General features: G+C 41.5%; 1 protein-coding gene and 1 pseudogene across 3 annotated transcripts in view; one reads left to right on the top strand and one right to left on the bottom strand.

Moving 5' to 3' along the window:
* CTNNA1 (catenin alpha 1) overlaps positions 1-17313 on the bottom strand; it is a 281342-nt gene that overhangs the window by 141885 nt on the left and 122144 nt on the right. The window contains exon 1 of one of the 3 annotated variants that reach the window (XM_074313591.1): positions 16357-16487. The exons of the other annotated variants lie outside the window; for them this stretch is intronic. The gene's annotated coding sequence lies outside the window, so the exon portion shown is untranslated. Of the gene's footprint in view, positions 1-16356; positions 16488-17313 lie in introns of those variants that run through there. 3 annotated transcript variants of the gene reach the window in all.
* Positions 9716-10825, top strand: LOC109451784 (nucleosome assembly protein 1-like 1; annotated as a pseudogene).

Raw genomic sequence — 17313 nt, 5'->3', positions numbered from 1 at the left:
ATCTACTGCAGAGTACCTGGGTTCCATAAACCACCATCGTATGTGATCAACTCATCATATATTACACATTTTATATCAAGCCCTTATATGGCACACAGCAGAAGCTGCTACTCTCCTTCCAGGTATACTGCTCTAAGAGAAAAAACACACTTGGCTAGATCTTTATTATTTTTTAGATTATTATAATTATTTGTTATGATTATAATTATTTTTAAAGATTGTAATTATTTTTAATCATAATAAAACATTTAATCATTCTCATTTTGTCCCTTTTCTTATTTTCTTGAGGCAATGGGGAAACACAGGGACAGTCGAATGAAAGAACTACCATGCCACAAGCATCAGGAGACACAATGATACCAAAAACACTAAGCAAAGGACAAAAGGTAAACCTAAAGTTCAGTCAGCCATTTAGCCACTCAATCAGCAAATATAATACCGTATGAGTGCCTTCTCCATACAGGTACTATTCCAGACAGCACAGGGCAAGACCAAAAAACTCTGTCTTCATAAAACATACACTGGAGTAATGGCATAAACAAATAAGACAACATCAGTGGTAGGAAGAAAATTAAGCAGGGTAATAGGAATGGAATTACGTAGGGTCCTTTGAGGGCCCTTCTGTCTTGATAACATTTGAACTGAAATCTGAAAGTCAAGGAAGAGCCAGTCAAGTGAGTACCTACTGTGTTTCCCCAAAAATAAGACCTAGCCGGACAATCAGCTCTAATGCGGCTTTTGGAGCAAAAATTAAGATAAGACCCAGTAAGACTGGGTAATATAGTATAATACCAAGTCTTATCTTAATTTTTGCTCCAAAAGCCGCATTAGAGCTGATTGTCCGGCTAGGTCTTATTTTTGGGGAAACGTGGTATCTAGGAGAAGAGCATTGCAGGCAGAGGTAACAGAGACAAGGCTGCATCTTCTAGGACTTAGAATAAGAGAAAACTAATGTGACTAGAGCGCAGAGCAAGAGGTGAGCGATCAAGTGAAGAAGAAACAAACAAAAACCCCAGTGCTGCTGTGTGACTGCAGTGGGGACGGGATATCTCTGTCCGTTTACGCAGCCTCCACCCCCACGTGGCTGAGACCATTAACAATGGACGTGGGGAGCAGCAAGCTGCACCAAGCCCTCCTAACAGACAACTGATTATGGATGCACAGGAAGTCCCTGTTTCCATAAGAAACTGGATGACTCCGGTCTGAAAAGCAAAGACGAAACCAGCATCTGGGCTGGAGGCACAAGAGAAAAGAGAGACAAAGAAAGGGAAAATAGGTTTTTGTCTTAGAACAATGAGACTAAAAGGCAGAGAAACTTGAAGACAGCTGAGAAGCCCACAGGAAGAGGACTGTACTTTTCTTGGAGAGCCGGAGAAAAGATGTCTGCACCTGACTAAAGCCTAAGAAGTTACCAGACGGAGTGAGAAAATGAGAAAACAAGAAAGAATTGTCTCTAAAACTTGTGCTGTAGTATTTACCTTTGATGACCTATTTTGTCATTCATTCATTCGTCAATGACAGACTGGTTATGGCATCCCAGGATACTGCTAGGAGTTAGGGACACAGAGACTAATAAGAAATCCCTACCAGATAGATCATCACAGCAGTTAGTGCTCAGTACAAAAGGAAAGAGGTACCTTTACAATAGAGAAATCTGGCAGACGCCACTAATCAAGTGTGTCCACTTAGCATCACCCGCAGTGAACACCCTGACAACAGCTGCAATGCCCTGAGCACGTGTACTAATACGTCCTCACGTAATACGTAGTGTTCTTGCCGAAAGTGGGACGATCAGGCAGATCCAAACTGTAGAACATCTACAAAACTGGACCTGAACTCTTCAAAAGTGTTAATGTAAACGGGAAAACAAACAAACTAGAAATAAAAACTCGACTTGACATCTAAATGCAGTATGTGATCTTTCACTGATACCTGGATTTTAAAAAGACTATAAAGGACATCACTGGGACAACAGGTGGAATTTACTGTGAATATGGGCTGTGCATGAGGTCAGTACTTCTGGCAATCTTGTTAAATGGCAAATTCTGATTCAGCAGGTCTAGGTTAGGACGTAAGAGTCTGCATTCCTTACAAGCTCCCAGGGAAAGCAGACACTGGTTGTTAGACCACTCTTTAAATACATAATATTTAATTTAATGTAGTAACATTAAATTAAATAAGGTTACTATATCAACGTAAAATTGCTTCTGTAACATTGTAGTTATGTAAAGGCAATGTCATTATTCTTAGGAGTTACATGCTGAAGAACTTAAACGTGAAGTACCCTGATATCTACAGTTTACTCTCAAATGCCTCAGAAAAAAAGTTTATATAGAGTAATTGAGCAACTTGGAAAATGTTAACAATTGATGAATCTAAGTGAATTGATGAATCAAGTACTCCTTGTACTACCCATTCCACTTTTCTGTACATTTAAAGATTTTCAAACTAAAAAGTTGGGAAGGGGGATGCTCAGTCTGGACAGGAAAAGTTATAGTCCAACAGCAGGTATGAAGTTGTAAAACGCCCAATCAGTGCACCAGGGGAGCACGCAGGACGGGGTTCCCAACTGGCAAGCGAGTCCTCACTGAAGATCTGATGCACAAGATGGCAGAGTGGGGGAACAGCTGTTTCAGGTTGTGCAAAGGGACAATGACACCAGAGAACTTTAGCACCTTCCAAGAACCACAAATATGAGTGGAAAATAGAAGATGGATAGTGAAATAACAGAACACAAGGCTGAAAGATAAGCACAGAAATTCAGAAAGCATTAGAGGATTGGACTTTATCTTTCCTAACTCACAAATATTTTGGCCCCATCCTATTCTGTTTGTAATAGTTACTTAAGAAACCTTGACCTGCCCTGCCAAAGAAAAGACAAAGGAACAAGCCCTCTTACACTTAGCACAGTGAAGGCCAAGAGTGGCCAGCAAGGGCCTTCCCAGAGTGGCATTTCCCTAATCTAAAGGGCTTCACACACACAACTGCAGAGCTGAGTTCCTCAAACTCCGCAGACCCCACAGCAAGCATTTCCCTCCCAATCTATTTCCCCATGTCCACTAACCAAGGTTCCGCCTAGGCCTCCTTCCTTCCTATTCCCTCCCCATCCCCGGCACCTCAGTGAATAGCTCTCTACTAACTCTTTGTGTTCTCAGAGCTCTCGGCCTTGGTTCTGGTTTAAACTATACAGGAGTCTTCTCATTTCCAGTTGTTCCCAAGAGAGCCCAAGTTATCGGCATAGGGTCAACAACTCCCCTCTAAAAAAACCTGGGATTGTTTCCACACAGGCAAGGAGAAGCTGCAACTCCCACAAACAAACCTGACCCGCGAAAGCCTGTCAGCCTCTGCCCCTGCTTCCACTCCATGAAACTCTTCTCCAGTGCACCTGATGTCTCCAGATCTTTATACAACCCCTTTACTCTCCCCAAAACACCCTTCCAGGCTTTTCCACCTTCCTTCAAGACTCATACAAATGCCCTGTGCTTCCACAGGAAGAGCTGTTCCCTTTCCGGGAACAGTGCTGTTCTCTCTTACAGCTCGTGCCACAGAGCACTGCGCCGGTGAAACTGAGAGCTCCTGTGAGCAGAGGGACCATGGCTTTTTTGAGCACGGTACCTTTCATCTCATAACATTCTATAAATGATTAACTGGATTGGCTCGAATGTCTCACACATCTGGAAGGAAATTAAGAAATGTCTCTCGTGCTATATAGATGAACAAAACTGGGTATAGAGACTTACGTGTCAGTGCTATTACTAAGGCTAACAACCCCTTTAGTTTGTCAACTTCTTGAGATTAGCCATGAGGACTCACACATTCCTAACATCTCCCCCAGCACCTGTTTTGAAAGGCAGACGTATAATAAGTGTATGATAGTTAACTGAACCCTTCCCACTGCAGTTAAGATATAGCAAACTAAACAGCACCTTATCCCCCAATTCAGTAAAGACACTCAGAAAACACCACATCTTTCACTGGTCATAATGATCCTAAAGAAGCTTAAATTTCTCTCCAAGGGTTGCCATCTTCCACTTCCCTGAGTTTCCCCTCCTCCCAAGGTATCGCGCTCACATTACACTTAGCTACTTCTCTGCAAAATGACAGGTTTCTAAAGATACACTTTAAAGTCAGTCCAGAGCTTTTCTGAGAACATGATGACCCCAGGTCCAAGGAAGCAAGAAAATGATAACAGATGATTATGAAAAACCTTTGCCAATTTAGAGATATCCCAGGAATAGAAAATCCCCATGAACACTGACTCGTCCGTTATAGTAACTTACCCTTTCAGCTTCTGCCTTATTCACTGCACGATCATTTTTCACTAACCATGATTAAGAGTCTGGATTAATATTGAAATATTTAACATTATGAAATATTCAGTGTTCCATGAGAATAGTAACACTGCATCTTTGCTTGGAAAGAAAGCTGGTATCAGAGCTGCACGGGCCAAATGGACTATTAACAAAGGCTCCTGTCCTCCTGTCACCTGAAATGGGCCACACTGAATGCGTTTTCTGAGTTACAATGGCACTTTTAAGTTTCAAGAACAGTCTGAAAATAATAATAATAATAAAAAAAAATAGTATACAGTCTAACCTCGTTAATGAACCAGTACAAGATTATGTAACCTGATAATTAACCAGGCTTCCAACTCCCATCTTCAATACAAGATGTCAAATACTAACAAAATAAAATAAAGCAGAGCAATAAAACATTTTCAAAATACAATTGATGATTCTTATTTATGACAATATTTAATAATAAAATCTCAGAACAGGAAAATGAGGGAAATTCACAGCTCAATATAATGATGGAATCACCAATACAATTCAGGGAAAAACTAGCCTTTAAATTAGCAATTAAAGAATACTAGTTGCTTAACACTAAGATTAAATTGGATTAAATTATTCATTACAAAATTTTAACTCAAATGGTAAATTTTTTCTTCTGTAAAGCCCTTGAAGTCTTTTAAAAAAATTCTTACAGAAGAAAATTTTAATAACTTCCATAATATAATTTCCTTTCTTCTTTTATTATAATGGGAACATGGAACAGATAACAAGAAATTTTTAAAATCACACTACCCATATAATACTTGTTCCAAATGATCAAATCTTTCTTACAAATATTTAGAATAATACTCGAAGTTGCCTTTCGAACTCTGTTTACATTATATTTACAGTTAACTACAGTAAACCAAACTTGGAGCCAGTGAAAAAGCACAAATTAAATCCCAATCAAAAAGTGGGGTTGATAGATGACAGTCCATCAACAAGTAAATAGAAATGCACGCTAATTTCAAGCTCCATTAGAAGAAACGGAGTTGGAGCATACTTGTACATGAAGAAGAAAAAGTTTGATAGTTATGAAAAAGACTACAGCAGAAAATAATGAACATTTAGAGGCTCCAACAGAGAAAGGGCAATGTTGAAGTTTTATTTTGAAGCGTGGTTATTTCTGCACACTTTGAACTTTCAATAATGGATAAATTTAGCACAGTGCTCTTGCAAGTGAGCAAACAGCATGAGACAGGGCAAGTCAAGCCAGACTGTCCACTTCCCCACGATGTCCCACCTGTTCAACCCACACCCACAACGTGGGGGCTGCACAAGCAACGCCCTCCAGGTCTGGACACAAGCACACCGGCACCAGGGCAAATTTTAGGAACTGTTGCTCTGAGACTCTCCCAGGTGCCTCATGGGTTTAGCTTTATTCTTAAGAGAAAACAGAAGGTACTAGTACAACTGAAATCCTCCAAATGTACAGTATACCCAAAATTCCCTTAAGACTTCTAAGGGTGTGGCTTTGCAGTCACTCGTGAGGAAAAATGAGTTGGGCTGGGAAAGCAGAAAGGATCACTGATTTCACATTTTTCACTATTTGTTTATCTCTATATAAACAAACTAGCAAAAAATATATTTTTTGAATGAATTTAATTTTCAACTGCTCATTTTCTCCACTTTTTATATGCAGCAAAATTCATTCTGGTGTACTATTCTATGCATTTTGACAACAAACTAAGTTGTGTGATTACCTCCACAATCAAGATTTAGAAGTTAAATGACTTTATTTTCACAACAGCATGTACATATGACTAAACCACAGAATATAAATGTACAAAATATTATTAGCTTCAAGAGTTAATTTGGCATCAACTTAATTAACTACAGTAATCAAAACACTGTGGTGTTGGCATAAAGAAAGACATAGAGACCAACACAACAGAATAGAGCCCAGAAACAAACCCTCACATATATAGTCAAGCGATTTTTGCTACAAGTGTCAAGATCATTCAATGAGGTAAGGACAGTCTTTTCAACAATGGTGCTGAGAAAACTGTAAATTCACATGTAAAAGAATGAAGTTAGACCATATCTAGTATCATATACAAACATTAATTTAAAATGGATCAAAGACCTAAATGTTAAGAACTAAAACTATAAAATTCTTAGAAGAAAACGTAGGGCAAAAGTTACATGACATTGGATTTGGCAATGATTTCTTAGCTATGACACCAATGGCACAGGTAACCAAAGAAAAAAATAGATTGAACTTCACCAAAATATAAATGTATGAGTATCAAAGGATATTATCAACAGAATAAAAAGGCAGCCCAGAGAACGGAAGAAAATATTTGCAAATCATATATGTGATAAGGGATTAATATCCAGAATAGAGAACTCCTAAAACTCAACAATCAAAACACCAAACAACCAGATGATGTGCAAAGGATTTGAACAGACCTTTCTCCAGAGATATACGAATAGCCAATAGACACATAAAAATATACTCAACATCACCAATCATTAGAGAAATGCAAGTCAAAACTACACATTAGAAGGGCTATTATAAAAAAAATAGAAAATATGTGTTGGCAAGGATGTGAAGAAATTAGAACCATTGTGCACCGCTGGAAGGAAGGTAAAATGGTAGGCCACTGTGGAAAACAGTATCGCAGTTCCTCAATTAAAAACAAATTTACCACATAATCCAGCAATTCCATTTCTGGGTATATACCCAAAAGAATGGCAAGCAGCGTCTCAGAGAGGTATTTGTACACCCGTGTTCTAGCAGCATTACTGAGAGTAGCTAAAACACTGCAATGCAAGTAAGTGTTCATCAACAAATGAATGGATAAGCAAAATGTGGTGTATAGATCCAATAAAAAATTATTCAGCCTTAAAAAGGAAGGGAATTTGCACATATGCTACAAACATAGATACATCTTGAGAACATTGCGCTAAGTAAAATAAGTCAGGCACAAAAAGACAAATACTGTATGAGTCCGCTTCTATGGGGTACCTACAGCAGTCAGAGACAGAAAGTAGAACGGTGGTCGCCAAAGGCTAAGTAAGGGGGAATGCGGGTAGAGTTCTCGTTTAATAGGTAGTTTCAGTTTTAGATGAAGACTTCTGGAGATGGATAGTGGCGATGATTGCACAACAACATCAATGTGCTTAATACAACTGTACTGTACACTTAAAAATGGTTAAGATGGTAAATTTTATGTGTATTATACCACACAAAAAATTTAAGAAAGAAGGAAATTCTGGCACAAGCTTCAACATGGATGAACCTTAAAGACATTAGACTACGAGAAATAAGCCAGACACAAAAGAAAAGTATATGATTCTACTTTTATAAGGTACCTAGTATTGGCAAATTCATAGAGAAAGAAAGTACTGACAGAACAGAGGACACGAGAGTGGGGAGAGAGGAGGGTGGGGAGTTATTGTTTAATGGGTACAGAGTTCCTACTTAGGACGACAAAAAGTTTTGAAAATAGAGAGTGATGATGGTTGCACAACACTGTAAATGTACATAATGCCACTGAACTGAACACTTGAAAATGGTTAAAATAGTAAATTTTATGTACTGTATATTTAACCACAATAAAAAAAATTTTGTTTTTAAAGTATAGCAAACCTTTACCCCCAGGAATCCCACTTCTAAGAAGTTATCCTAAAAAAGTAATCAAGGATGGGCAAAGATTTAGCTACAAACTAAAGCAGCTCCAGAAGCAAAATAAATGTCCAGCAGAGGACTGATTAAAGATGCCACATAATGGAAAAGGACGGGATCATTAATAGGCTGTCAGCATTGTGCAATTAGTCATATTTCATCAATTCTGAAGCACAGACATTTCACATTTTTAAGTCTCTAAAACATGAATATGCCTTCCAATTGACAGCATTTCCTAGTTTGTTTGGCAATGTTTCTTCTTTCTTAGTGGTACATACAGGTCAATCTTACTCCTATTAGTAGAAATGTTCAAGTTATGATTAGTAGACAGATTACAAAAGAACCCACAAAGTAAAATATCGTTTTCATAAAAGTTATATGTAGTTAACCACATGCCTAGAAAAAAGATTAGAGGATATACCAAAATATTAAGTGTTTAGGCCTAGGTGACATAAATAGATTTAAAAAAAAAAATAAAGCTTTAATAAACTGGGAGTAAAGCCATGCCTCCCACCCACATCAACCTGGTACAAGCCTACATATATCATAAGTACATCTACTATAACTAATTCAGTATTTATTGAATAGTATCTGCTATGGGTTTAGAAATAAGTCAGGTATCACAGAAAACTAGAAAATACAAAAGAATGTAATTGCCTTGAAGAAGCTCAGCACCTGGCAAAATAATTTATTATCTAGAAGAATCTTAAGGAAGTAAACCAGCAACTTAATGCTACTTAAATACTGAACTAGTTCACTGGTTTTATTCATAAGACAACCCACTTAATATGGATAAAAATATCTCCTGCCCAGCACTCCATAATTGAAAGAATTAGCATTTTATCACATTAGAAGTTAAAATAAATATTCTTTATAAATCATCTTATTCATTACACAGATGACAAAGTTCAAATTCTAAACTCTCGCCTGGGACTCATAAGATTAAAAACTTCTAAAAGCACATTATCATAATTCATGAGGTTAACAGACATATAACCAATGACAAATTAGCAATAGCGTAAGACACCCTACCACATAACTCTTTATTGTTTATTATGACCTTTCAAGAATTACATTTTTAAAAAATTCTCTCCCCAGGTTTTCCTTGCTTACCATGTGATCCCTGTGCTGGAGGGTAAAGTGACTACAACAGTAACTTAGTTCCTGTCCTCAAGGTATCTACAGTTCAGCTGGGGACACGGATGGACACACACGGACACGGACACACACACAGACACACACACACACACACACACACACACGAAAAGCTCATGGACAGTGGACATGGTGATGATTTCTTAGATATGACACCAAAAGCACAGGCAACAAAAAGGAAAAAATAAACTGGACTTGATCAAATATAAGATTTCTGTGCATCAAAGGTCATTATCAACAGGGTAAAAAGACAACCCATAAAATGGGAGAAAATATTTGCAAATCATATAGCTGATGAGGGATTAATAGCCAGAGTATATAAAGAACTCCTACAATTTAACAACAAAAAACAGTCCAATTAAAATAGACAAAGGACTTGAACAGAAATTTCTTCAAAGAAAATATAAACAACCAATAATGAAGTAAAGATGCTCAACATCACTAATCATCAGAGAAATGCAAATCAAAACCACACTGGAATATCAGCTCACATCCATTAGGGTGACTATCACATAAGGAAAATAAAGCTTAGCGGCCCAGCCTCCTGGCTCACCTTCTTCCTCAGGCGCTGGCCACCAATATTTGTCATTCTTACAACATGACAGACATTGACAACAAAGAACAGTCTGAACTTGATTAAGATTTGGAGGATGTATTAGACGTAGAAGAAAAAGAAACTGGTGAAGAAACAAAAATCAAAGCGTGTCAGCTGATTGTTCAGATGAAGCAAAATCCTCAGATTCTTGCAGCCCCCAAGAAAGACTGGTGGAAACACCAACAGGATGCGTTGAAAGCTTGCCTAGGGCAGTGAAAAGGCAAGTGAATGCTCTCAAAACCCTTCAAGTTAAATGTGAACACATAGAAGCCAAGTTCATGATCTTGAAAGAAAGTATGCCATTCTCTATCAGCCTTTATCTTATTTGATAAGCGATTTGAGATCATTAATGCAACGTATGAACCTACAAAGAATGTCAATGGAAACCAGATGAGGAAGATAAAATTTGGGAGGAGCTGAAAGAAAAGACCAAGACTGAAGATGACCAAAAGAATGAAGAAAAAGAAGACCCCAAGGGAATTTCTGAACTTTGGTTGACTGTTTTTAAGAATGTTGACTTGCTCAATGAAACCGTTCAGAACATGATAAACCTATTCTGAAGCACTTGAAAGGTATTAAAGTGAAGTTCTCAGGTGCTGCCCAGCCTACGAGTTTGGTCTTAGAATTTCACTTTGAACCCAAGGAATATTTCACAAAGGAGGTGCTGACAAAGACATGCAGGATGAGGTCGGAACCAGATGATTCTGATCCTTATTCTTTTGATGGACCAGAAATTATGGGTTGTACAGGTTGCCAGACAGATTGGAAAAAGGAGAAGAATGTCAGTTTAAAAACTAAAAAGTAGAAACACATGGGACGTGGGACAATTCAGACTGTGACCAAAACAGTAAGCAATGACTCTGTTTTTGCCCCTCCTGAAGTTCCTGAGTGGAGATCTGGATGACGAGGCTGTGGCCACCCTTGCTGCAGACTTTGAAACTGGTCACTTTTTACGTGAGCATATAATCCTAAAATTAGTGTTGTACTTTACTGGAGAAGCTATTAAAGATGATGATAATGAGTATGATGAAGAAGGTGAAGAAGACGACAACAAAAATAATCCGACTATGGCTCAAGAAGGATCAAAACCCAGCAGAGTGCAAGCAGCAGTGAAGCAGGATGGATGTGGCCTTGAGGTAACCTGCACGGGTCTACCTTCTGCTTCCCTGGAAAGGATGAATTTTCATCATTTAACAAACCTATTTCAAGTTTGTTGTTATTGTTTGTTTGCTTGCTTGTTTCTGTAGCCTAAAATAAAAATGTCAAATATTAAAAAATAAATTTTGATTTAAAAAAATATTTTTTTAAATGGAAAATAAATGTTGGTGAGGATGTGGAGAGAAAGCGGAACCCTTATATATTGCTGATAACAATGTAAAATGATACAGTCACTGTGGAGAACAGCATGACAGTTCCTCAAAAAATTAAAAATAAATTTACCATATAATCCAGCAATTCCACTTTAGGGTATATACCCAAAAGAATTAAAAGCTGGGACAGACACATATTTGTACACCCATGTTCACAGCAGCTTTATTCACAATAGTCAAAAAGTGAAAGCAACCCAAGTGTCCACCAACAGTTAAAGGAATAGCCTTCAAAAGAAATTCTGACAAATGATACAACATGAGGGAACCTTACAGGTATTATGCTAAGTAAAATAAGCCAGTCGCAAAAGAATAAATACTGTATTGTTCCACTTATTTGAGGTAACTACAGTAGTCAAATTCAAAGAGTCAGAAAGTACAAAGGTGGTTGCCAGGGGGCTCGTGGACGGGGAATGGGAGTTATTGTTTAATGACTTTCAGTCTGGGAAAAGAGTTTCAGTTTGGGAAAATGAAAACAGTTCTGGATATGGATGGTGGTGATGGTTGCACCATAACGTGAACATACTTGAGGCCATGGAAGTATACACACAAAAATCATTAAAATGGTAAATTCTGTTATGTATATTTTACACACACAAAAAAAAATACCCAAGATATATATGAGTAAGAATGTCATAATCAGGTGCAAATTTTTTAATTTCAGATAAATTAAAGATCACTTTCAGCAATAATGGCCAAGGTCTCCATGGAAAAAGCACGTTACTCTGCCCTCAGAGATGGGCAGCATTCGCGTCAGTGAAGGATGGAACATCCCAGTACACAGGTCTGGCAAATGCAGAGGACATGTAGCAACAACAGTAGAAAATATGGCTGACAAAGGAAGTTAGGGCCAGAATGTAGAAGGCCATGTGTGCCAACCTAAGAGTCTGACCAATGCAGCAACGAGATAGCAGTAAGTTTCTCAAACGAGAGTTTTGCTTATATGTAAAAGACAGGATGGTGGAGGGAAAGATAGGAAGAAATTCAAGTAACTTTGGCAAAGACTTACTGAGCAACCATAATGTTCTGGATTCCCAGATTAACAACTGAAGGGAATGGAAGGGCACAAAATGAAAGCAACAAAAATGGGTTCCTGGAATACTGGTAATTTTCTATTTCTTAATCTGGATGGCAGATATGGGTGGTATTCACTGAAATAATTCATTAAGCAGGTACCCATGATTTGAACACTTTTCTATATATATGCTATATTTTCATTCTCTCAGCTGGAAGTCATCCATAAAAATATTTACCAAACAGTATCAAAGATGCAATCACAGAATTTGTACAAGGTATCCAAGAAGCACTGAGATCCAAGAGAAAACCAAGAGGCATGACATCTAAGGAGATTTTTAAAGAATACATGAGTTTATCAGGGGGGTGGCCGGTTGGCTCAGTTGGTTAGAGCACAGTCCTCATAGCACCCAGATCCCTGGTTCGATCCCCACACTGGGCCAGTGAGCCGCACCCTCCACAACTAGAGGGAAAACAACGGCTTGACTTGGAGCTGAGCTGCCGGTGGGTGGCCAGTTGGCTCAGCTGGTTAGAGTGCAGTGCTCGTAACACCCAGGTCGCCTGTTCGATTCCCACATGAGCCAGTGAGCTGTGCCCTCTACAACTAGATTGTGAAAACAAAAAAGAAAACGACTTGACTTGGAGCTGAGCTGTACTCTCCACAACTAGATTGAAAAAAAAGAAAACGACCTCCCTTGGAGTTGATGGGTCCTAGAAAAGCACTCTATTCCCTAATAAAAATTAAAAAAATTTTTAAATAATAAAAAGAATAAATGAGTTTGTCAGATGGATGAGGGAGAAATAAAAATGCTCCAGGCAAAGGAAAAAAATATGAAAAAGGCAAAAAACAAATAACAAAACAATTTATCCAGAGACTTATAAGTAGTTTCAATAGTTCAAAAATAGAGTGAAAACATAGAGAATACAAAAGGAATTTATGTAAGATGCAGATGGAAAATATTTCATCTCTGATTGGATATAGATAGAAAGGCAGAAGAATGGAATGGAGGTGATTCTCAGTTTGCCCAAAACAGCAATTTGGTATTCGAGGCCCTCCATAATCTGACTGTTTCCTCATCTGTCATAGCTCCCCCCACAAGCTAGGCTCCAGACAGAAAACTCTTTTTCCTCCTCCACTCAATTTGCCCTCCATGCCAAGTACCATGCCAAAGGCTAAGGCTATCTGTCCCACTTTCAAGGACCTCACAGGCTCACTTGGTAGCAGGGAAGGCAAACAAGAACATCAGTAATGGGACGGCCCAGTGGCTCAGGCGGTTAGAGCTCCGTACTCCTAACTTCTGGCTGGTTCGACTCCCACATGGGCCAGTGGGCTCTCAACCACAAGGTTACCAGTTCAACTCCTCAACTCCCACAAGGGATGGTGAGCAGCGCCCCCTGCAACTAAGATTGAACACGGCACCTTGAGCTGAGCTGCCTCCAGATGGCTCAGTTGGTTGGAACGCATCCTCTCAACCACAAGGTTGCCGGTTTGACTCCCGCAAGGGATGGCGGGCTGCGCCCCCTGCAACTAGCAACAGCAACTGGACCTGGAGCTGAGCTGCACCCTCCACAACTAAGACTGAAAGGACAACAACTTGACTTGGAAAAAAGCCCTGGAAGTACACACTGTTCCCCAATAAAGTCCTGTTGCCCATCCCCAATAAAATCTTTAAAAGAAAACATCAGTAATAAGATACAGTACAATGGAGTACAACAACCTGGTGAGAAGAGGTTTGCTACCAGAAAAAAAAGTGCTAATTTGAGTCTTGAGATATGACTAAGAGCTCATCATGAAAATAATGGAATACAAGGGGTGGGGGGGGAAGTGAGGGCACATCACTGAGGACAGACAAGCCTAGGCCCCTACATTCAATCCATATCTAAGCCCTGTCTCATTCCTCCAACATACAGCTACTTGGTCCCCACCACCTTCACTCTGTCTCTTAGCTCAACTCCCTACTTCCACTTGTACACAAACACAAGCCTTGTGAGCACTAGTAGGAATGATCTTCTTAAAAAGGAAATCAGATCATGCAACTCCCTACAATGGCTCCTTAGAATAAAATCCAAACATGTGACCTGGCATTTCCTGGCAACCTCACGTGAGGCCTCTCCCCACCCCAAAAGTATTAAGGCTACACAGGTCTTCTCTTAGGTCTCTAGGTCTCTAAACCTGTACACAAAGCAGAGGACCCCGCTCCCTTTGTTCAGATCTTCACCAGCACACACACACCAGCACCCCCAACAACCAGGTCTGCCAGGTCACACTATTGTTACTTTCTCAAAGAAATTTCAGGGTCCTGCCAATTACTGTTGATCCCCACCTCTGGTTTTTTCCCCAAGAAGAGAAAGGCATCTCATTTGGGGCACGTTGAGTTTGAGAAGCCCCTTAGGATACCCAAGCAGCTCTCTGGTGCACAGGTGCCGATGGGCTCAGGTAAGAATCTGCACTCAAAAGAGAACCCTGGACTTTAGCACATAAGTTTGATGACAGGGAGACTGCTCAGGGAAGTGATTCTCAACGTGGAGGAAGGAGGCACCCCTGATCTCTAAGTCACTGTATGGAATGAGATGTTACTAATGGGAATGAGGGTAACGCCACATCAGTGCTGTCAAGGACTGAGATACACTGGATAGAATCTTGGCTGTGAGCAGACTGGGGGGAAAAAAGAAAAAGAAGCAACAGCCAAAAGTATAAGGAAAACCAGGAGAGAGCTATACCTCAATTCCACAAACTCCTATGCCCTTTAATGCCTCCTCCATTGACAAAACCCTATTCATGCTTCATCCAGTTCAAATGCCACCCCTTCCCGAAAGCCTTTTTGGCCTGATCCAAACAAAACTAGACCCCTCTCCACAAGTTTCTCTCACCATTTAGTATTATGTAAGATTTGCCCCACGCACAAGTTTCTCATCAGTAGTACTGTTATGGCGCTTAACGCAATCTGCCTCGTACTACACCTGGGTGTCCGCCTAACTTTTACACTGTGAGCTCTTAGGGGCAGAGACCATATCTAAATCATCTGTGGGCCCTTAACAAAGAGGGTAAAAATTACTTAACTTCAAAGTCAAGAAGGGTAAATAAGTAAGCAGAGACTATGGATCCTTTTTCTGCTTGTTTCTCTTGTAAAACAAAATAACACACCCTAACTAATTTGATTTACAAATTTGTTTCTTAAATTTCTTAAAGTAACATATACCTGTAGTCTTAAAAATCGCTGCTAAACAAAAGATCCTCTCATCAAAATGCCTATCCTGTTGCAGCAATACAATGATGTAATCATTTCCTTCAACATAAATATGAAATGTCCTTAACTGAGTTGGGAGACTTAACGTAGTTTATCTTTTCTAAAATACTGTAAAACAAACACCAAAAAAATTTTTTTACAAAGACACAGGAAGACAAAAGAGGGTGTCAATCCTGGATGTGAGCCAACTGCCGCCTGCATTATTGGGAAGGCATTCCTGCCAAGCCAAGGTTAGGCATCCAGTCAACATTTTTTCCAGCAAGTGCTTCCTTCACACGCACGCACAAGCCTTTGAAAGTCAACAAAAAAGACTCTAAGGCCACTCGGGAGGACTAGGACTAATCCGAAGTAAGTGCGTCCGGTTAGCCAGCACCAGCAGCCTGAGTAATTTCACAACAAAGGTTAACTTGGTACACGCCAAATGTCCACACGGGTGTGGCGCACCTTCCCCCGAGCCGACCGTGTCAGAGAAAGGGAGCGCTCCAACTTTCACATTCGCTCGGGCCCGGGAATGCGGGTGTGCGGGCTCAGCGACGTCCCGGCCAGCCGACCGGGAAGTTTCGGTGGCGGGAGGGGGATGCGACCGCAGAGACCACAAACTACAATCCCTTCCCGGCAAAAATCCGGTCCCGAACACTCCCGCACCGCGCACGACGCGCAAGCTCCTCACCGCTGGGAAGGGGCTGAGCGCGGGCCTGGCGCGCTCACCGAGGCCACTTGAACAAAGTTTAGAAACCGGGAGAAACTTTCCCGAGAAGAAGCGCGGCGGCCGCGCGAGGCCTGCGGCTCGCTGGGCTCCAGCCGCCGTGGCCCCTCAACTTCCCGAGCGCCAGGAAGCGCCTGCCCCGCCCGGCCGGCCGGGGCCCAGGCCCCGGGCCCCGCAGGAGAAGCGGGCCGGCAGCCGCGCCCGTCGGGAGCCGGATTCCCGGCGGGGCCGCAGACGAGACGGCGCCCCGCCCGCCCGAGGAGCCCCTTGGCCCATCTGGGGAGCCCACGCCCGCGCGAAGAGAGTTACCTGCGGCGAGCAGGGCGAGCGCAGGAAGATTCCCAAGGCCCGAAGCCGACGGCTGACGCTTTGTCTCCCTCCAGTCCCGCTCCGAGGAGGAAATGGACTGCCGGACGCCCCCGCCCCCGGCCCGCCCCCCGCCCGAGGCCCCCGCCCCGCGGCCCGGGCACCGCCCGCCCTTCCTAGCACCTCCCTCCCGCGGGCTCTTCCCGGTGCCTCCCGCCGCTGCCCCGCTTTCCCTTACTTTGGGGGCGAGCCCCCAGCCAAGAGAGCTTGGTATAGCCTTGCCAGGACCCCCAAAAGGACCTCTTGCTCCCCGTCCTTCACCCAAGAGTTACCTCATCCCTGGCCCCTAGTGGGCGCTCAGGCCGGGAGTGAACCCCCGAGAGGAAGGAGGAGCGGTGATTATTGGAACAGCCCGCGAGCGGGTGATGGCAGGTGAGTCACCTCTCAGCACACAGGTGAGTCTTGGGGCGAGGCCCACGCAGGCCCCACCCCTGACTGGTGCCTTAAGGACCTTGGCACGCTCCTCGGAGTTCTGCCACAGGTGTTCCCGAGTCACAGGCTTCCAAAAAAGTGTTTTAAGCCTGCTGTCTATTTTACAGGAGAAACCGGCCTCACAGCTTGAGGCAGAGTGGCAATAGAATCAGACGGTAGGGACCTCATAAGGTGAGGTGGAAGACCTAGAAATCATCCCCTCACTTGACAGATAAGGAAAGCAAGAGGAACCGGCTTCTATTCCTATCCCTCTGGCCATTTAGGGAATTTTATTCCCACTCTTCCTTATCTTCCTGGTGAAAGCTCCAAAAAAGCAAACATAACTACAAAACAAACATATATATATATATAGTCAGACAATTAAATTTCCTAACATCCTAGAAAAAGTGCTATATACCTCATTGCTGAATATCACTATAGTCACCTTCAAAGCACTCCCCTTGGGGAGCTGTGCAGCACGTCAGCATC

Source organism: Rhinolophus sinicus, linkage group LG10, assembly GCF_036562045.2.
Source record: "Rhinolophus sinicus isolate RSC01 linkage group LG10, ASM3656204v1, whole genome shotgun sequence".
Taxonomy (NCBI): Eukaryota; Metazoa; Chordata; class Mammalia; order Chiroptera; family Rhinolophidae; genus Rhinolophus; species Rhinolophus sinicus.
Note: the sequence above shows the minus strand (reverse complement) of the source record. Positions and strands in the feature narration are given on the sequence as shown.